Raw genomic sequence first — 22,975 nt, 5'->3', positions numbered from 1 at the left:
AGTATTCTCAGAAGGGGCTACAGAGTAGGAATAATTAACCTTATCTGACTCCGCCCTACACTGCTCCACAGTGCTCAGCAATGTTGCTACAGCATTTAATTACGAGTTACTGTTTTCAACATCAAACAAGCAATGGCAAAGTCAATAGGTCTGGCCTTGGCAGGCCGGTGCAATTGTTTTTTTTTATTGCAACCATAGGCTAGAAAAAATAATTTAAAAAAACATGCAGACACGCAGACAAGGTCGTCAAAAGTTTGCAATAATAAATAACATTAAGAAAATTCACCGTGACTGTTACTAGTGAAGACCTAAAATCTACCAGAGATGCGCTTACTGAATCTGAACTGCTAAAAACAGTGGTCGGAGCAGTTGAGCATTTAAATATTTTGGAGGCCGGGTTCCTTTTCAACTGAAACTACTTGCTGTAGAGTAGCACCAGTCTTCTGCTTCAGAGCATGGATCACAGGGACAGAAAAGGGCCGTAAGGACAGTGCTGGGAACAATTGCAGCAGGCTGTTGGCATCACGAGCAAGTGGTACTCACTACCAGCGATGGGTTGGTCAACAGGAGTCAGGTTAGATCAAAAACATGAAGAACGAGGTCTACTGAATGTCCTATCAAAATCTGTGTGTAGTAACGTTATACATATCTGAACATCAGACTAAAATACTAATCCTGGAACTACAGCCAAGCTCCTACCTCACAGAGTACAATCTGGCATTTAAGTTGAATGATGGGGCCTGCCCAGTGCTTAATTTGAGCCGGTGGTTTCCGGTGCGGGGCACCAGCACTTATTTTTGGGGGTCGCACTTATTTTTCTGCCTCAAGCATTTACTGCTAGCAAAAGACACATATGGGAAAGCCAGAGGAAGAGAAAAATGAAAAAGTGTTACAAAGGGAGAAAGCAGAATGCTGCAAGAGTGAGCTGAAGGGGCAGGGAGTGGATTTAAATGGCTTAAAGAGGCCCGAGATGGCTCCAGGATTACGCTGCCTCTATATTCGGTGCTCGCACATTTATGCAGCAGCCACGTTTCAGTGGAGAGCTTTGGGCACTGGCACGTTTTTATTTACAAATTAAGCATTGGTGCCAGTCAGTACACTTGTTGACTGATGGTGGAGTGTGGTGCAGTTTGCAACAAACTGCTGCGGCAGTGCAACAAACACAACAGGTTGGACGCGGTACAGTGCAGAGCCAACGGTAATCTGTACCCCTCCAGGACTGACACAAGCTTCAATCTCAGTGAGCTGAGAAGACAAGTGAGGAGATGATCGAAATTGTACTGGCAGTAAAATAATCATTGAGGAGGTCACTAACCAACTCCCTTGGGTAACAGCTCTCAGGGGGCTGCTTGACACTGTTGGATGGGTAACACAATCTTCAGGCCCCATCAACCATTTAGCCTGCTGAAAAACTTGGGAGCTTTGCTACTTATGAGTCTCTTGCAGTAAGTTGTTGAGTGAAAAGGAATAACAGCCCAAAAAGATATCTCTTTCTGGGATGGGTGACGGTTAGGGAGTGCCAACCATAAAAGATGCCTGTTGTGACGAAGAGTCAAATTTTTATGTTGGCGGAGAGTGGACACCATCGCAACACTGCCGGTGTACCCTTCTCAACAACATAGTGGTCCACCAGCCTGATTTGAATGCAGGTGAACCATAGGGAGAGACTACTCCGTCTCTGCTGTGATTAAACCCCTCCTCTAATACAACCCACTACTTAAACCCACCTAATTGAGAGGGGTATAGTTAGTGGTCTGTTCTTACTGCACGTCAGCTCCAGGAAAATCCAGGCAGTAAGGGGCAGTGAAAACTGCTAACTGCGCCTCTCGGGAGAGGACTTCCATGGTGTGGAGAGCTTTTTCTTTTTTCAAACAAGGAAATCCTGTCTCAGGATTTTCTTTTTGAAAATAAAAAAGACAACAGTTTGGAGCAAGGCTCCATCATGTTGATGGAGCAGGGCATCAAACTGCTAAAAACATTGACAGGAACCACCGCGACAGTGATTCCTGCAAATGCATTAGAAATGAGTGCCAGCTTGGCGGTCATATCTAAAATAGGTGGAACTGAGTAATTTACTCCATTGCCCTGGTTGAGAAACAGGCCGACTGCGTAAATATAAATCAGGCCGAAAGTATTGCTGCTCATCCCCATCTCTGGGTAGATATCAGACCCCAATTAGGAATTTTTATCCCCCAAGTAGTACACAACAGCTAATGGTGGTCAAAAGTTTCAGTTGTCACCCAGTCTCTTTGCAGTCCGATCAATGACAGCAGCAGTCTGGCTGTAATCTCGCTTCAGCATGCACTGAGTAATCACCTGAGTTTGAGAGGTCAGCGGCCTCTCTAGGCGCTGATGGAGCCCTGTGGCAGGTGTCTCGCTGCAGAATGGCGACCATTCTTTTCTGAGGCTCCCTCCAGCTCTCTGACAGTAGTACTAAAGTATTGTTTATCAGTCCATTAAAACCATAAAAATTGATAAAAACACAATAATATACAAATATTCATCTAAAAAAACAATCACCAAATTCATACAATGTGCAATTGCACTAAAGTGCAGGTGTCTTCATATCTACTGTAAAAGGGTGCTGCCTACCCATAAGATGTGCAAATATGCAAAACATGCAATAAATACTAGCGTAAAAGCATATCTATATCGAAGTTTAAAAGCTCCAAACCATGACCGATATAAACTTTACAAAGGTGGGACAGGGAACCAACCCATTCCAGCGACCCTTACAACCCGCCTTTATTAAAGGCCTATATGACAAGCAAAATTACACAAAAATGACAGCGTTCATATCCTTGGCATAGAGAAACTGGTGATGATGTGCGAGAGGACACAAACCAGTCAACTGATGCTAATATTCCATCATGCTAATGATTTAAGATAGGCAGGCTAATTACATAAAGACTGGCGGGCTAGGGTGCCTGCTCGGCTGCAAATCCCCAAGCAGCCCGCAATGATCTACTAAACATTTCAGAAAAGTCATGCTCTCAACTTTAATCCTCCTCACCTTTCAACCTGATCTCATCTATGTTTCCGATTCCACTTTAACCAAGTATCAATTGAATAGTAAGCATTATGGCCCTCATTATGACCTTGGCGCGGTCATTTTGAGAACCCCGCTGGGCCGGCAGGCGGAAACCTGGTTTCCGCCCGCCGGCCCAGCGGGGATCTCGGCCGCAACACAGGAGCCAGCTCCAAATAGAGCAGTTGCACCCGTCGCGCTTTTCACTGTCTGCTATGCAGACAGTGAAAAGCTGCACAGGGACCCCGTGACTCCCCGTACCGCCAGCCTTTTCCTGGCGGTTCAAGCAGCGCTGCCCTGGCAGATTATCACCGCCAGGGCAAATGTAGCGGGAAACTGCCGGCACTGGCGGTGCGACCGCGGCGCTTCCGCCGCGTTCGTAATGACCTTGGAAGCACCGCCAGCCTGTTGGCGGTGCTTCCGTCAAAACAGCCTTGGCGGTCTTGGACAGCCAGGGTTGTAATGACCCCCTATGTTTTTTGGGTCTAGAGACTCAATTGCAGCTGATCTACAGGTCCTGACCCTCAGTGCATTAAATTCCCTATTCAACAGACTTCTTCGTTGCTGAACAAGTGCATGGCAGATACAAATTCTATGCTGCAATGACTCATCCACTTAATGACATAAATGACATTTCCAGTCATCTTTTGATTTATCCTTTTCCATTTTGGCAGAAATTCGAAAGTTGGAGTATCACCAAGTCTTAAACCAATAATTTATGTGTAATCCTCAAGGGATAAGCAGCACCCAGAAGAGGGGAGGTCTCCTTCAACACCATAAGACTTAAAAGACCAGCCACCAACGCGATTGCTTGGCCAATCTACTTTTATCATCCAGACAGCTTTGCAGCGCAATTGATTTATTAACTGCTCTTCTAAAGGCACGGTCAGGTATGTTTAAATTCCATAATTCTCCAGCTTTTCGCTAATGTTTTCAAAGTACTTTTTCTACTTGCTATTCCCTTTTTGGCAATTAATTTCATACCAGACTAGATTGGCCAGTGTACCCTCAGGGTCTGACTGTAATTTATGACAACACTTCACAAATGCTGCAGGCCTGGCAAATATCTGCTGAATCAATGAAAATTCCAACCTAACTTGGGCAGGCGATGAATATGATGGTAATCAGAAAGCTTGCTTGTAGGATCTCACCATAATTTTATCTAGAAGGCTGGCCTCTGCCCCTAGAATTCTTTCCGTTCCATATAAAAGGGTTGGTAACAGTTTAGCCTTCATCACCGCAACCAGTTGCTGGATATTATGCCACTGAATAGATTTTGCTAACATAGAAAAGGCATGATTGAGAGCCTGTGCTTTATTTCCTAATCGCTTCTCTCTCTGTGGGGCAAATGTAGATTTTATATCTATTTTAGCTCCTAGGTACACATATTCTGGAGTTTCCTCAATCATTTCTCCACTTAGTTACAATTTTCATTTGTGTAGAATACGGAGATTTAAAAAAATAACTTTCATCTTTTTACAATTTATCTCCAGCCCACTAACCTCTGCATATGAACCAAGACAAGATAATAATCTCTGTAAGCCTATAATTGTATTACTGAGCAGTAGCAGACCATCTGCATACAGAATATTTGACAGTGACTAGCCACGGGGACTTGTAGCATGGATGCCATGTCGTCCAGTTCCGTGGAAAGATCTGAAATATATAAATTAAAAAGTAAGGGTGCAAAAATGCAGCCTTGTTTTAATCCGAAATATGTTTTCAGTTCTCTTAACAGGTGGGTTCCATTCCCAATTTTGATCTTAACCCATGTGTCTGAGTATAACAGAATAATGGCATTTAAGATATTAGATGGGATTCCTCACTGCTAGAGTTTTGCCCATAGCCTAGCATGTGGTACAAAGTCAAACGCTGCCTTGAAATCAACAAAGCAAAGATAAAGGGCCTGTCGCCTTAGCCCAACCAATGGTCAATCCTACTGCCAGAAGATTTGTTAGTGTACCTTGTTTCTTTGTAACTCTAAGTGGGAGCCTACTAGTATCTAAAACCCAAGCTTCCAGATCATTAAGTATAAATGTTGAAATATATTTAAGATGCGCATCCATAAGCGCGATTAAGCGATAGTTGCTTGGTGATGATGCAATCCCACTTTTAAAGATGGGATGAATGATCAAACCTTTCCAGCTTCCAGGAATAATACCTTTTTCTAAAACAGATTTAAACATTGATGCCAAAAAGGTTGCCCATCTCAGGGTTGAGTGCTTAAACAGTGTTTGTAGTATCCCATTGGGGCCTGGAGCACAGTCGGGCCGAGCCTTTTTAATGATCTTTGATATTTCCTCAGGTGTATATTCTAACTGTGTTGATGGGTCATTTACCCCACTATCCCTCTCAGATCCTTCTATACCACTTGCGTCATAGGTGTTTTTTAAAATAGGATTTCAGGTGTCCTACCCAGCTATTCTGGCATGTATTCCCCCTGTGGGCTGCCCTAGGACCTTATTCGATGTTATTAATACGTTTTTAGAATTTCTTTGAGTCATTTGACTTTGAGGCATGCAGCAGCTGAGCCCACAGCACTTCCTTTTTTGTTCTTTTATATACCCATAGTTCTCTTTTTAGAAAACTCCTCTTGCTGTGTGGACCCTAATATGTTCTTACTATCTTGAGTCCGTCATAATTGTGTGAGCAGTGTGCTTACATGAGCTCTTCTCAAACGAATAGATCATGGCATGACTGCTCTTTTTCCATGCTTAAGGAATGTGCTCCTCGTTTAACCGGAAGGGTGTTTATTTGTCAGTTCCCCTGTGAATATCTCGCATGATGATATCAGGTCAGGACCTTCTGTGACCTTATTCTCGAGGATGGCCACAGCTTCTTCTGCCTGATCCTTGAATATACTTGAGGTCCACTTTAAGCATTTTAAACGTTCAGTGCCGATGTCTCCTTGCAAAACTGTCACTACCTTGTGTTTATACAGTGGAATTCTGTGTGGATGGTGATCACGTTCCTGGCGATTAAATATTTAAAAATCCTGCACTTAATTAAAGAGTGGTAAGTTCACCAGTGTATAGTCTAAGAAAGAGACTGACCTGCCCGATGCCCTGATCCATGCTGGAGGAGTGTCTGTTGGCGCCCGGCCATTCAAGGCCAACAGGCCAACTAGCTCACTTGCCCTGGTTAGCTTTTCTCCAGTCTTATTATCTCAATTGTTATCTGGTATCTTTTGCTCTGGGAGGGGCCCCACCACTTTTGCATGATCCTCATTTGGATAGTGAAATAGATTAAGGTTGAAATCACCTGAAACCAACCAATATAAAGGGTGATACTCGTTTTTTTAGAAGATAAATATATGCCACTAGCTTGTATGCAATTATCTTCTACCTCTTGGGGCTAGAATGCACATTAACAAGGACCAAGGGTTCATGCATGTACTTCAACTGTCCATAAGCAAAGCCAGGTGACAAGGCTCATCTGTGAGCAGTTCTGTAATCTCTGTAGGAGGCTGGACTGGCTTGTAGTGAGTACCAAGGGGTACTTACACCTTGCACCAGGCCCAGTTATCCCTTATTAGTGTATAGGGTGTCTAGCAGCTTAGGCTGATAGATAATGGTAGCTTAGCAGAGCAGCTTAGGCTGAACTAGGAGACGAGTGAAGCTCCTACAGTACCACTAGTGTCATATGCACAATATCATAAGAAAACACAATACACAGATATACTAAAAATAAAGGTACTTTATTTTTATGACAATATGCCAAAAGTATCTCAGTGAGTACCCTCAGTATGAGGATAGCAAATATACACAAGATGTATGTACACAATACCAAAATATGCAGTAATAGTATTAGAAAACAGTGCAAACAATGTATAGTTACAATAGGATGCAATGGGGACACATAGGGATAGGGGCAACACAAACCATATACTCCAAAAGTGGAATGCGAATCATGAATGGACCCCAAACCTATGTGACCTTGTAGAGGGTCGCTGGGACTATTAGAAAATAGTAAGGGTTAGAAAAATAGCCCACCCCAAGACCCTGAAAAGTGAGTGCAAAGTGCACTAAAGTTCCCCAAAGGACATAGAAGTCGTGATAGGGGAATTCTGCAGGAAAGACACAAACCAGCAATGCAACAACGATGGATTTCCAGTCGAGGGTACCTGTGGAACAAGGGGACCAAGTCCAAAAGTCACAAGCAAGTCGGAGATGGGCAGATGCCCAGGAAATGCCAGCTGTGGGTGCAAAGAAGCTGCTACTGGACAGTAGAAGCTGAAGGTTCTGCAGGAACGACAAGGGCTAGAGACTTCCCCTTTGGAGGATGGATCCCCCACGCCGTGGAGAGTCGTGCAAAAGTGTTTTCCTGAAGAAAGACCGCCAACAAGCCTTGCTAGCTGCAAATCGTGCGGTTAGGGTTTTTGGATGCTGCTGTGGCCCAGGAGGGACCAGGATGTCGCCAATTGCGTCTGGGGACAGAGGGGGCGTCGAGCAAGACAAGGAGCCCTCTCAGAAGCAGGCAGCACCCGCAGAAGTGCCGGAACAGGCACTACGAAGTGGAGTGAAACGGTGCTCACCCGAAGTTGCACAAAGGAGTCCCACGCCGCCGGAGGACAACTTAGGAGGTTGTGCAATGCAGGTTAGAGTGCCGTGGACCCTGGCTGGACTGTGCACAAAGGATTTCCGCCGGAAGTGCACGGAGGCCGGAGTAGCTGCAAAAGTCGCGGTTCCCAGCAATGCAGTCTGGCGTGGGGAGGCAAGGACTTACCTCCACCAAACTTGGACTGAAGAGTCACTGGACTGTGGGAGTCACTTGGACAGAGTTGCTGGATTCAAGGGACCTCGCTCGTCGTGCTGAGAGGAGACCCAGGGTACCGGTGATGCAGTTCTTTGGTGCCTGCGGTTGCAGGGGGACGATTCCGTCGACCCACGGGAGATTTCTTCGGAGCTTCTAGTGTAGAGAGGAGGCAGACTACTCCCACAGCATGCACCACCAGGAAAGCAGTCGAGAAGGCGGCAGGATCAGCGTTACAGAGTTGCAGTAGTCGTCTTTGCTACTTTGTTGCAGTTTTGCAGGCTTCCAGCGTGGTCAGCAGTCGATTCCTTGGCAGAAGGTGAAGAGAGAGATGCAGAGGAACTCGGATGAGCTCTTGCATTCGTTATCTAAGGAATCCCCAAAGACAGAGACCCTAAATAGCCAGAAAAGAGGGTTTGGCTACTTAGGAGAGAGGATAGGCTAGCAACACCTGAAGGAGCCTATCAGAAGAAGTCTCTGACGTCACCTGCTGGCACTGGCCACTCAGAGCAGTCCAGTGTGCCAGCAGCACCTCTGTTTCCAAGATGGCAGAGGTCTGGGGCACACTGGAGGAGCTCTGGGCACCTCCCAGGGGAGGTGCAGGTCAGGGGAGTGGTCACTCCCCTTTCCTTTGTCCAGTTTCGCGCCAGAGCAGGGCTGAGGGGTCCCTGAACCGGTGTAGACTGGCTTATGCAGAAATGGGCACCATGTGTGCCCATGAAAGCATTTCCAGAGGCTGGGGGAGGCTACTCCTCCCCAGCCCTAACACCATTTTCCAAAGGGAGAGGGTGTAACACCCTCTCTCTGAGGAAGTCCTTTGTTCTGCCTTCCTGGGCCAGGCCTGGCTGGACCCCAGGAGGGCAGAAACCTGTCTGAGGGGTTGGCAGCAGCAGCAGCTGCAGTGAAACCCCGGGAAAGGCAGTTTGGCAGTGCCAGGGTCTGTGCTAGAGACCCGTGGGATCATGGGATTGTGCCAACTATGCCAGGATGGTATAGAGGGGGCAATTCCATGATCATAGACATGTTATATGGCCATATTCGGAGTTACCATTGTGAAGCTACATATAGGTAGTGACCTATATGTAGTGCACGTGTGTAATGGTGTCCCCGCACTCACAAAGTCCGGGGAATTGGCCCTGAACAATGTGGGGGCACCTTGGCTAGTGCCAGGGTGCCCACACACTAAGTAACTTAGCACCCAACCTTTACCAGGTAAAGGTTAGACATATAGGTGACTTATAAGTTACTTAAGTGCAGTGTAAAATGGCTGTGAAATAACGTGGACGTTATTTCACTCAGGCTGCAGTGCAGGCCTGTGTAAGAATTGTCAGAGCTCCCTATGGGTGGCAAAAGAAATGCTGCAGCCCATAGGGATCTCCTGGAACCCCAATACCCTGGGTACCTCAGTACCATATACTAGGGAATTATAAGGGTGTTCCAGTATGCCAATGTAAATTGGTAAAATTGGTCACTAGCCTGTTAGTGACAATTTGTACAGAGAGAGCATAACCACTGAGGTTCTGGTTAGCAGAGCCTCAGTGAGACAGTTAGGCATCACACAGGGAACACATACATATAGGTCACAAACTTATGAGCACTGGGGTCCTGGCTAGCAGGGTCCCAGTGACACATAACAAACATACTGGAAACATAGGGTCTTCACTATGAGCACTGGGCCCTCGCTAGCAGGATCCCAGTGAGACAGTGAAAACACCCTGACATACACTCACAAACAGGCCAAAAGTGGGGGTAACAAGGCTAGAAATAGGCTACTGTCTCACACAACCCCCCCCCCCAAACGAAGGACAATTAGGCTAACCTTGGCCAGTTGAGACTTTATTGTCTAAGTGGTGATAAGTAGAGAGTAGCTCTGCAATAAACTGGTTACTCCCTTTATCATCCACTATATGGTTACTTCCCTGTGGGGATGTAAAGCACCCTGTTTGAAGTTTTTTAGCTAAGCAACAATGTGAAGATGTATTTTCAGAGTTTCTATCAGTAAGTTTTAGTTTAGAGCAGTGGGAATTGTCCACTGAACCTATTTGTAGTGATGGAAATGCCAGACAGGGATTCTGTCTCAGAAAAGCCATAGCTGGGCAAAAACTTTGTCCATATGGCTGGAAGAGAGAACAGGGATGCTGTTTCTCTTGAGTTGGAGCAGGGCAGGGATGCTGTCCTATGAGCTCCACACTAGGGCAGGGATGCTGTCCTAAGTGTTGTGAGGCAGTGCAGGGTTTCTGCACTAAAGTTTCTCTGGGAGGGTTGGAGGGATGCTCCATGTTAACTAAAATGGTGCTCTTTTTCTCACCAATGTTAGTTATCCCACAGAGAGGTACTTCTACCTCAGGGAGTACAGCTTTGTCAGCTGATGCTTCCCTTGGAACAGGTGCCACCCCAGGAGAGGTTTCTCCCACCACAGGAATGGTATCCTGAATGGCAGGGTGGTTAGGGGATACTGTGATACCCTTTTTACCTGTTGATGGAGAGGGATCCTGAGTTTTCAGGCCTTCTCTCCTTTGCTTTTTCATTTCAGTAGAAATGAGAGGGAACAATTCCTCTGGGATGCCCAGCATGGCTGCATGGGCATAAAACTCTATATCAGCCCAACCTGAGGCCTCTAGGTCATTACCTAAGAGACAGTCTACAGGTAAGCTAGGTGATACCGCCCACCTGCTTAGGGCCAGTAACTCCACCCCAACTAAACTGAATTATAGCTAAGGGAAGAAACTTAGTGGAGTTATGGACATCAATAATTTTATACTGTTGTCCAATGATGTGTTGTTCAGGAGCCACTAGGATTTCAGTCACCAAAGTGATACTGGCACCTGTGTCCCTGTAGGCCAAGGCCTCAACACCATTTATTGAAACTGTCTGCCTGTACTTATCCATTGTAAGGGGACAAGCAGTCAGTGTGGCAAGGCCAATGCCACTAGGTGTGACAGAAACTGTCTTGGGACTAACTAACCCAATTTCTATTATGGAACCATAAGTGAACCCAACTACACCCTTAACTTGACTGTTGCCAGCAGTCCCACCCCTAGTACCACTACTGCTAGGGGCACTAGAGTTTGATGTATTAGTGGTGGTAGGCTCAGGGGGTTTACCTGGACAGGACTTATCCCCTGGCCTATGGCCTCTGTTTTTACACACAAAGCACCAAGGCTTTTTAATGTGTGTGGGTTGAGAAGAAGAGGAAGAATTTGTTTTATCCCCACCCTCTGAAGAGTGTTTAAGATTTGAAGTGGGATCTTTGGTTTTACCCTTATCCCCATGCTTATCTTGAGATTTTTCACCATCTTTCTTCTTGTTATCCTTGTCACCACCTGTATGAAATGTTCTGTTCACTCTTGTTCTGACCCATTTGTCTGCCTTCTTTCCCAATTCTTGGGGAGAGGTCAGATCAGAGTCCACCAAGTACTGGTGCAACAAATCAGACACACAATTATTAAGAATATGCTCTCTCAGGATCAAGTTATACAGGCTGTCATAATCAGTAACTTTACTGCCATGTAACCACCCCTCCAAGGCCTTTACTGAATGGTCAATGAAATCAACCCAGTCTTGTGAAGACTCCTTTTTGGTCTCTCTGAACTTTATCCTGTATTGTTCAGTGGTTAAGCCATAACCATCCAGGAGTGCATTCTTAAGAACTGTAAAATTATTGGCATCACTTTCTTTCACAGTAAGGAGCCTATCCCTAACCTTTCCACTAAATGATAGCCATAGGATAGCAGCCCACTGCCTTAGAGGGACATCCTGTACAACACAGGCCCTCTCAAGTGCAGCAAACCACTTGTTAATGTCATCCCCCTCCTTATAAGGGGGAACTATCTTGTGCAGATTCCTAGAATCATGCTCTTTTGCAGGATGACTATTGGGAATACTGCTGCTGCCACCATGGGTTTCTAAACCCAACTTCTGTCTTTCCTTCTCTAGTTCTAAGGACTGTCTATCTAAATCCAGCTGTTGCTTCTTAAGCTTCAGTCTGGTTTGTTCCACTCTCAATTTATTGAGCTCCCTTTCTAACAATCTGTCATCAGTGTGGGTGGGAGGGACATGTCTAGAAACAGAAGTATGATGAGAATTGACAGAAGGAGACTTATCCCTTACAGAAGGCACCCTAACAGCTTGGTTAACAGAAACACCACTTCTACTGTGGTGAGAAGGAATACTCTTGCTAGGATGTGAGACAACACTATCTGTATGGTGTGACTCTACATCAGTACCAACTATGCTAGGCTGTCTAGTAATGGGCAGGCTAGCAAGTTTATTTCCTGAATCTTTTCCTAGGGGAGTCCCTGGATCAGATTGGGAACCATTAGCTACTTTTTCAACAGATGGTGCCCTTCTGGCCTTATCTTGTTCTTTAAGCATGTTAAGCAATAATTCCAAAGAAGGATTCTTCCCTACACTCAAACCTCTCTCTATGCAGAGACTCCTTGCTCCTTTCCAGCTAAGGTGATCATATGCAAGTTTGGACAGATCAACAGTTTGGCCTGTGCCAGACATTTTTAGAAAGAGTTTAAGTGACAGAAAAAGAGAAAAAAGTTTTCAGAACTTTTAGAAAGACAGAAAAAAAACTTTTAAAACTTTTAAGAACTTTTAGAAAGTTTAGAAGTACTTTTCAGCACTCTAGAAAAGAAGTGAGAAAAGAAATGCAAAACTCTTTGGTTAGGTGTACATACACTGAACTTGTTTTGTATATTTTTCTCTTATGAAAAGTACAATAACAAAAGTGGTAAGTAGTCTCAAAGCACTTATCCCACCGCTGCACAACCAATGTAGGAGGCTGGACTGGCTTGTAGTGAGTACCAAGGGGTACTTACACCTTGCACCAGGCCCAGTTATCCCTTATTAGTGTATAGGGTGTCTAGCAGCTTAGGCTGATAGATAATGGTAGCTTAGCAGAGCAGCTTAGGCTGAACTAGGAGACGAGTGAAGCTCCTACAGTACCACTAGTGTCATATGCACAATATCATAAGAAAACACAATACACAGATATACTAAAAATAAAGGTACTTTATTTTTATGACAATATGCCAAAAGTATCTCAGTGAGTACCCTCAGTATGAGGATAGCAAATATACACAAGATGTATGTACACAATACCAAAATATGCAGTAATAGTATTAGAAAACAGTGCAAACAATGTAAAGTTACAAAAGGATGCAATGGGGACACATAGGGATAGGGGCAACACAAACCATATACTCCAAAAGTGGAATGCGAATCACGAATGGACCCCAAACCTATGTGACCTTGTAGAGGGTCGCTGGGACTATTAGAAAATAGTAAGGGTTAGAAAAATAGCCCACACCAAGACCCTGAAAAGTGAGTGCAAAGTGCACTAAAGTTCCCCAAAGGACATAGAAGTCTTGATAGGGGAATTCTGCAGGAGACACAAACCAGCAATGCAACACGATGGATTTCCAGTCGAGGGCACCTGTGGAACAAGGGGACCAAGTCCAAAAGTCACAAGCAAGTCGGAGATGGGCAGATGCCCAGGAAATGCCAGCTGTGGGTGCAAAGAAGCTGCTACTGGACAGTAGAAGCTGAAGGTTCTGCAGGAATGACAAGGGTTAGAGACTTCAACTTTGGAGGATGGATCCCCCACGCCGTGGAGAGTCGTGCAGAAGTGTTTTCCTGAAGAAAGACCGCCAACAAGCCTTGCTAGCTGCAAATCGTGCGGTTAGGGTTTTTGGATGCTGCTGTGGCCCAGGAGGGACCAGAATGTTGCCAATTGCGTCTGGGGACAGAGGGGGCGTCGAGCAAGACAAGGAGCCCTCTCAGAAGCAGGCAGCACCCGCAGAAGTGCCGGAACAGGCACTACGAAGTGGAGTGAAACGGTGCTCACCCGAAGTTGCACAAAGGAGTCCCACGCCGCCGGAGGACAACTTAGGAGGTTGTGCAATGCAGGTTAGAGTGCCGTGGACCCTGGCTGGACTGTGCACAAAGGATTTCCGCCGGAAGTGCACGGAGGCCGGAGTAGCTGCAAAAGTCGCGGTTCCCAGCAATGCAGTCTGGCGTGGGGAGGCAAGGACTTACCTCCACCAAACTTGGACTGAAGAGTCACTGGACTGTGGGAGTCACTTGGACAGAGTTGCTGGATTCAAGGGACCTCGCTCGTCGTGCTGAGAGGAGACCCAGGGTACCGGTGATGCAGTTCTTTGGTGCCTGCGGTTGCAGGGGGACGATTCCGTCGACCCACTGGAGATTTCTTCGGAGCTTCTAGTGCAGAGAGGAGGCAGACTACCCCCACAGCATGCACCACCAGGAAAGCAGTCGAGAAGGCGGCAGGATCAGCGTTACAGAGTTGCAGTAGTCATCTTTGCTACTTTGTTGCAGTTTTGCAGGCTTCCAGCGCGGTCAGCAGTCGATTCCTTGGCAGAAGGTGAAGAGAGAGATGCAGAGGAACTCGGATGAGCTCTTGCATTCGTTATCTAAGGAATCCCCAAAGACAGAGACCCTAAATAGCCAGAAAAGAGGGTTTGGCTACTTAGGAGAGAGGATAGGCTAGCAACACCTGAAGGAGCCTATCAGAAGGAGTCTCTGACGTCAACTGCTGGCACTGGCCACTCAGAGCAGTCCAGTGTGCCAGAAGCACCTCTGTTTCCAAGATGGCAGAGGTCTGGAGCACACTGGAGGAGCTCTGGGCACCTCCCAGGGGAGGTGCAGGTCAGGGGAGTGGTCACTCCCCTTTCCTTTGTCCAGTTTCGCGCCAGAGCAGGGCTGAGGGGTCCCTGAACCGGTGTAGACTGGCTTATGCAGAAATGGGCACCATGTGTGCCCATGAAAGCATTTCCAGAGGCTGGGGGAGGCTACTCCTCCCCAGCCCTAACACCATTTTCCAAAGGGAGAGGGTGTAACACCCTCTCTCTGAGGAAGTCCTTTGTTCTGCCTCCCTGGGCCAGGCCTGGCTGGACCCCAGGAGGGCAGAAACCTGTCTGAGGGGTTGGCAGCAGCAGCAGCTGCAGTGAAACCCCGGGAAAGGCAGTTTGGCAGTGCCAGGGTCTGTGCTAGAGACCCGTGGGATCATGGGATTGTGCCAACTATGCCAGGATGGTATAGAGGGGGCAATTCCATGATCATAGACATGTTACATGGCCATATTCGGAGTTACCATTGTGAAGCTACATATAAGTAGTGACCTATATGTAGTGCACGCGTGTAATGGTGTCCCCGCACTCACAAAGTCCGGGGAATTGGCCCTGAACAATGTGGGGGCACCTTGGCTAGTGCCAGGGTGCCCACACACTAAGTAACTTAGCACCCAACCTTTACCAGGTAAAGGTTAGACATATAGGTGACTTATAAGTTACTTAAGTGCAGTGTAAAATGGCTGTGTAATAACGTGGACGTTATTTCACTCAGGCTGCAGTGGCAGGCCTGTGTAAGAATTGTCAGAGCTCCCTATGGGTGGCAAAAGAAATGCTGCAGCCCATAGGGATCTCCTGGAACCCCAGTACCCTGGGTACCTCAGTACCATATACTAGGGAATTATAAGGGTGTTCCAGTATGCCAATGTAAATTGGTAAAATTGGTCACTAGTCTGTTAGTGACAATTTGTACAGAGAGAGCATAACCACTGAGGTTCTGGTTAGCAGAGCCTCAGTGAGACAGTTAGGCATCACACAGGGAACACATACATATAGGTCACAAACTTATGAGCACTGGGGTCCTGGCTAGCAGGGTCCCAGTGACACATAACAAACATACTGGAAACATAGGGTCTTCACTATGAGCACTGGGCCCTGGCTAGCAGGATCCCAGTGAGACAGTGAAAACACCCTGACATACACTCACAAACAGGCCAAAAGTGGGGGTAACAAGGCTAGAAAGAGGCTACTTTCTCACAATCTCTGCCGATAAATCAGTAATAATATAGATCAACAAGCCACCCTTTGCTCTTCCAAAAGGACTGCTTTTTTGGCCAACTTCCTGAATTCCATGTATCCAATGAGAGGAATATTGACTTGAGCTCAGGTCTCCTGTCTCATAATTATATCATAGGAGCATAAATATTCTACAACTGCAGGATCTTCAATTTTTATCTGTGGTTCTCCTATGTTCCAAGAACAGATAGATAGGCAGTTCCAGTCAGGGGCTGTTTGCTGGGCTACTGCTCAATCTTCAGAAACTGCTGCCTGAGATTGAGCTGAGGGTAGCCAACTCCAGCTGTTTTGAGATTCATCTTTTATACTAATTCTTCGCTGCTTAGGGTGTCCCTCTCCTCTACTCAACTGAATTGTGATGTTTGACTGGCGTGAGACCATAGTGGCGCATCTTCCAGTCATTCCTCTTAACACAGACACAGTATAATCCAGGTTCTTGTCCGTTTGTTGTCTCTCTAAAAATGGATAAAGATATCTATCACCCTGATACACTCTCACTTCTATACACACATTTATAACATGCTTTTCCTCTCTAGAAGCTGGGCAGGAAGATTTATAGTAGCGAAGGTAACAAGGGTGAGATCCAAGAGCTGTCTCCTTCTTGCTGGTAAAAATCTAATGGCGTAGATATCCTCTTGAAATACATGATCTAAGCCTGGTAGAGCCTTTGTTAATTTTAAAATGCTTGACCGATTTAAAATGTCCTGTGGCCCCCTTGATTTGAAGTCAGGGATGCATAATAACCACTGTCCCTTATCCATATACTCCATTTGTGCATCAGACAATCTTAGGTGATCAATGAGCACGGTTTTGCGTCCAATATATCCGCCATTAACTTCACAATAGTCCTTTCCTACCATTTGGCTCCAAAAGGAAGATTCTACTCCTGCTTTCCCATGGTGGCCCCAGTCCTTCCTCTTCGGGGATTTTAGCCACAGGTGAATGTGACCATGTCTCCACTGAATCCTGATTTATTGATACTAAGGTATGATATGCTTCTTCCTTGCTATTTCTAGGCTGATGGTTTCCCTGACACCCAGGTCCACCTAGGTCCAGTGTAGATAGATGCAGCCCTGTCCCCGGTAGAGACTGATCTGAGGTTGTTATGGTTTGGTTTGCTTCTTTCTTGCGGCTTCCAACCTTGCGGCCTTCCATATGAGCATATTTGATTTGCCTGGGGACACCTCCTGCCAATAAAGGATCACCTGATATCACTTGGGCCTGTTTGCTCGAGTCAATAGTAACCTCCTTATCTAGCAGCAGATGCCCTGCATCCAAATGGATTGGCGCGTTGATTACTTCCTGAGGAGGGCTCTGCGCTGCCACGGTATGCGCCAGCTATGTCTTTTTTGGCCAGCATAAATTTCTCTTTCACCTAATCCTGTCTCCTCCCCCTCAGCTACAATAGAGCAGGACTCTATTCTCCCATCTCCTTCCTCCTGTTTGCATGACTGAATACTGCCAATGCTTCCATCCAGCAAAGTAACTGAAGTTGGCATGATATGAGCACTCCCTGTAGCAAAGCCACCTTTAACTTCCCCCAAAATTCCTTCCATAATCATGGGGAGTTGCGCCAGACTTTTAACCACATCTTTACATGAGCATATGGTGAAATCATTAGGGTGATTTGTTTGAACTCTTGTGATCAAGGAGTTTAATTTTTCAACTTTATCATTGATTCTAGAAATATAGACTGCCAAGGTATGGAGAAGATCCACCTGGATGTCCATTTTGTTTGCATGATGCTGGAGAGCCATAACTGTAGCTTGCACTGAATTCAGGATTGCCGCCCACATATTATTTGAACCCACTGCTGTTCGTATATCCCTGTCCTGATTTTGCACTTGCAGCATTTTATCTATTTGGGTGATTTACTGTGCCAAGGGAGTTGCCCAACATCCCCATGTTGTAGCCATTACTTTTCCTTGATCTAACTGGTATGGCTGGGGTACCTGACTCCCCTGATCTGTTGGCCCTGAACTCAGGAAAGGGATAGTACGTATACAAAGCACTGTTTAAGCTGTCATCATCAGCTCCTTGTTTTTTAGTAGTATCACTCTCACCTGACAACTGTGGTGTTGATGGTATCCGGTCTGCCAGCTGATTTACCAGCCAAGCTTTGCCTCGTCCCGCATCAGGGAAGTCATCAGGAAAGTAATTCTTCATGAGTCGGCTTTGTGGTTGTTTGTCTTTTAGGATCATAATTGTTGGTGATAGAGGAACATAGATGGAAGTTTCCCTTGTAGTTTCATTAACCTCATCACCCGCAAAATCAAAGGCCACTTAAGGAAGCAGTCTTGGGGTGAGAGCAGAAACACCACCTGTTCCTTCTCGGAGATCATGATCACCTATAACTGAAGACTTCCCACTTTGACGGGTTAGAGCTTGAAAAAAATCAGTTATGTTAGGGGCCTTGTGTAGCAAATTCACTCCCTTGAATTACTCCTGAATTTTATGATCTTCCAATTTATCTTCTGCAAAATGTGTGGCCTGTGTATTTTCCTCTACTTCTGATCTGCCCTCAATGTCTGAGTTGCTGTTATCTAATATAGCACACTTAGACCTTGCATTTTGGGCCTTCTTTTTGGGGCCATTTCATCCAGTGCTGTCTCTCACTTTCTTTTGTTGGGAGCTAACATCTTTCCCATCTGCCTGCCAGATCTCATTGTGACTATGTAAGCAACAGGTGGGTAACGTTATTTATATTACCTATGCTTTGATGATATTTTGTTGGTGATATTGGTAATATTTCGATTAGTCTAATTATGTTGGTGATGTCAGTGAAGTCGTATTGATGCCAGTGGATCAGTGTTGATGGTGTTGTATGATCACCACTTTCAAAATGAGCAATGCCCTGCAATGCTAGCACATTTCTCCAAATACTTCAATTCACCTTAGGAGAACCACCCTAGACCTAAGTGCAGGGCTTGTGTGTTGGCCTATATGCTAGTCCAGGATCTCAGACGTTGCTGTTCTTTGTGTTTCATTTTGACGTTACATGATGTTACTTGAGCGCGAAGAGGGCCAGGAGGGGCACGAGCATGCCAAAGGCAAATGGCTCTTGTTAATTGGCTCAATTTGGTTCAATTTAATTTGAGCTCTGTGTATTTTAATAGAAAAGTCCAAGAAAAAAAAATTCGAAGAAGTAGCAGAAGCAGCTGGTCAACGGTTCTTAATGAGCCACCTCAAGTTTTTGCAAACAACACCCCAGAGGCCGCCTTACTTTCTCCTCCTCCTCGCAGCCTCACAATGTCTCACTGCCACACACTGCTGTACATAAGCATTTTAATATTTTCTCTTTATATTAGCCGTGCTCCCCACTTCACTTCTTTCATCTCACGTACTTTGTTCTGTAGTTCTGATTGCAGTTGAGGGCACAGACAGGCAAAAAACAGGCAGGAGCAGGTAGGGAAGGGGGCACAAGCACACATTAGGGGACAGGAGCCAGAGATCCATGCCCCACCCTTCCTTTCTTACAGCCCTCTCTCCAGGGGTTAATTTGAAAGCATGCTTGTCCAAAAGTTAACTTGTTGTTTGGCTCTCTCTCTGCCTCTCAGCAACAACTGGCAGCCAACTCAGCACACGTCATCAGGCGCTGGACGGTGCACTATCAGAGCTCCCAGGCCCTCAAAACATCAAATTGAGGGCAGCATAGAGCCTACAGCATAGTACTGGGGTAGATGGCAATGGCGGTAATGGCAGCAGGGCGGCAAACAGCAATAGCGGTCTTCAATGTGGTATGAGTGCTGAAGTTGCTGTAGATGCCGGAGTGAGCCCCCCACTCCTAGGACCACAAGCGCCACGAGGATATCCTGCTGACCAGGACGCTAACCACCCAGGTGAAAACGCTTACGCTCTGCCACGGCAAGACCTCCAACCTCAATCCACCATCAACTCCGCAGCACTGTGGACTCCTCCTCCTACGCACTCTGCACTCCGTTTCAGTAAAAGCAGAGGACTCTGCAATGGACTGGTAATCAGTCTATGGGACATTTAGAGAGCTCTCTGGTAGAAAAACAGAAAAGACTCTCTATCAAGCTGATAAGGCCAGGCTGCTGCCAAGAAGCTGATAGCCTTAACTGAGAAGGTTTGCAGCTCAGCTCACACAAACCAAGGTCCACATTTACTAAATTGTGATGCAACATAAAGTGGCAAGGGAAGTTGCTGTGCTTCATTGCATCTAAGGGAGATACTAAGATATGATGCTGTTCTGATCTCTTGTAGTGCTGGTCCACTTCTGGTTGCCTAGCACCAATCCAGGCACCCTTGCATTACAATGTAAGGGTGCCTGCATTGTGGCCAGAATACTCTTGATGCAGGAAGGCATACCTTCCTGCACAAAAACTATTTTAGAGGCATATTTCTCTTTGCATATGTGCTGCAGACTGCAGCACACATGCAAAGACAATTTAATGATGATAAATAAATATATTTCTCCTTGTTACATCAGCCACACCACTTTGGTGCAAACCCATGTTTACTGAATTTAATTAATATGTTTTTTTTCAAAATACATGAGTGAATGTTCAGGAAACGTCCATGCTCCACCATGTAACGCCTACCCGACATAAGGTAGCACGAGACAGGGCAATGCGTTGTGTTATTTTTGGGATAAAATCACATGTAAAACAGTGCAAATCTTAATTTGTGTGGCTTGGTAAATCCTAGCATGGATTTTGAGTCGGGCTGTGCCACAATTGTGATGCAACCCCTTGCAAAATCTTAGTAAATCTAATTCCAATTCTCACAGGAAGTTGAAGGTTCCTCTCTGCCTAAAAAGGCCTGTACCAAGCTTAAATAAACTTTTCTGTTGATTTAAAAAAAGGCAGGCCTCTTACTGAACGATGTTGAAAGCGGGAATTAACATATTAATTTTGTTGCACTTTCACTGAATTCTATCCCATATTATAAGCTATATGAACACATATGTGAATAATTGATGCACTATCGAAATACTAGATGACACATGTTAAATGGAGTTCGTGTGCAATCAGTGCTAAATGCAACACATTGTTATAACTCTTTCATACACAAATATACATGAATATACAAATATATGAAATGCAATCGGGGTACATAAGCAGAACAACAGAAAGATTATGTCAGCTTCAAAGCAGTTTCTTCTTAAGGCAGCTAAGAGTTACCAGAGAGCTTGATTGTCAGACCTGTAGTTTGCCTCATGTTCCTTTCCAGCTTACAGTCAATAAACACTGGGCCAAATACGCTACAACTTAATCAAGCCCGCGGTACAAGAGCAAAACATTGTATCTCAGTGAGCTAAGTGCATATAGCCATGGAGTTCCACCGCCTCTTCTGCTACTGCACACATTAACCACCTCTAACATATTGCACATTAAATCATTATAAAATGGATTACCTGTGCTTTGGACAATAAATAGTGGATACAAGTCTTCAGATTGTCAAATTCTATCTTTTTGTATAGTTTGCTTACATAACATGGTGTCACGTCCGGCATTTGTTTCAATGTTAATATCCTGATCTTTTCATTAAACGTCAGGGCCAATATTGGCATAGAAGGCAGATCTAAACCTGTGTGCGTGCGAACATGGAAGGCGGCAGGCTCTATACAATAATACATAAACTAAAGATAGAATACTTATGAGTTATAATTAATTGAGGGTAAATATTAGAAGGCCTACACTTTCAAACTTTGCCTTTCTTTCAGAATTCTTTGAGGTCATTTTTCAGAAAGATTTCACATGGTTGCGCACTTTCTATGCACGCTGTTGTAGTCACTAGGCTACCATATCCTTTCACAACAGCTGAATATTGACAGGAGTTCGAATAGTGCGCACCACGTAGCCATTCAAATATATTTACTGTGCTCTTGGTTTTGATCTGAGAATTGTGGGCTGTCTCTCCTCTCAAAACGAATGCCGAGGCCTCCAGCTGCAGTTCTCCTTTAAGAAACAGTACGCTTTAGCGGACATTTTTATTACAGGCCCCCGTGCTTGCAATTTTTCATTTCATGGTGTCCAAGACCATTAAACAACACAGAAGAATCTGGCAGCTTTTGTGACCTGCTGTAAAACTGCAGAAGCCTGTAACCACACTGATTGCAAACTACTCTGACGTCACAGACCCTGCAGCTTATATTCAATGCTGGCCTTTAGTGTCCGCAGACCAGAGGGCTTGTGCACCTCCATCTGCCACCATGTACCATCTTATGTTGTTTAAGCACTGCACGTTCCACTTCTTACAGTTCGGTTTGCTTATAGCAGCTCAAAGTAATAACATTCTACATAAGTAAATATCAAGAAAGGAATGTGTTCCACTTCTGGGTTCTGTAGGACATGGGCAACTCAAGCGTCGCTCTCACTCTCCGCTGATATCGCTCGGATCCTCAATCCCTTCTGAGCAAATCATGAATGCTGAAGAGGTCTTCTGGCACCTAGTTTATTATAAGCAAAGAGATATAAGAATGACCTATAATAAGAATATTATTGGGACTTATAACTGTTACTTATGGCACCTGTGGACTGCATCTCTTCATGAGGACGGAGCGATCAAGTCAGCGAAGCTGGGTCAACTGTACCCAATATGGATTCTGTATCGCGTTCCGCACCAGGCTGAGTTGAGTTGGTCTAACGAGTTTGTCCACTGCATAGAAGGAGGATACGTGCTCTCCGGTAATATTAATGGTCTCGAGCCACAGATGTTCGCGCACATCCATCTGTAATAGAAGTTACTGGATGGATTACGGATCTAGGAAAGGCTGTGACTTTAGTGAGGGCTCAGGAATCTTCCTCTCCTAAGGAAGATCCCTGCATCCTTGCACAACGGTCTCCTGACCTCACTGACATTTTCTGGAAAGGAGTAGGAAGCTGTGTGAGGTACTTATACCTCCATTTGGATTGGGAATTCTGCGTTCCCTGGGACTGACTTCTCCTTCTGACAGTCATCCTTAGGGAGAGACAACTATAGAAATACCTGGGAGGAAAGTGCCTAGCAACAGTGCACTTCTTCATAAACCTGTGCCACCAATTCCCCACTGCATATGCCATGCATACACCTCATAATACAAATCTCATAGCAAGATGGAAGCCTATAAGAAGTAACCGTCGTTATAAAGAATGGAATCACGTTGTTAAAAGGATTGGCATCAAAACAGTAAACAAAGCAATCAGTGATTACTGCCTAAGAAAATTTTTGGGAAAGATTTGCATTGTGCAGAGTGAACTTGACATGAGAGTATATTAACTTTTCTCATCACCTATGAAGGATAGTTTGATGAAGCTGCCATTAACATTGTGTCAGGATCCACTGTCCTGAAGACCTCAAT

The 22,975-nt window shown here is 45.4% G+C and overlaps 1 protein-coding gene across 2 annotated transcripts in view; it reads right to left on the bottom strand.

The window, feature by feature from the left end:
* RCAN2 (regulator of calcineurin 2) overlaps positions 1–22,975 on the bottom strand; it is a 309,461-nt gene that overhangs the window by 121,343 nt on the left and 165,143 nt on the right. The window lies entirely within an intron of this gene.

This window comes from Pleurodeles waltl, chromosome 5, assembly GCF_031143425.1.
Source record: "Pleurodeles waltl isolate 20211129_DDA chromosome 5, aPleWal1.hap1.20221129, whole genome shotgun sequence".
In the NCBI taxonomy this organism is placed as follows: domain Eukaryota; kingdom Metazoa; phylum Chordata; class Amphibia; order Caudata; family Salamandridae; genus Pleurodeles; species Pleurodeles waltl.
This window is presented reverse-complemented; position numbering and strand designations above follow the sequence as displayed.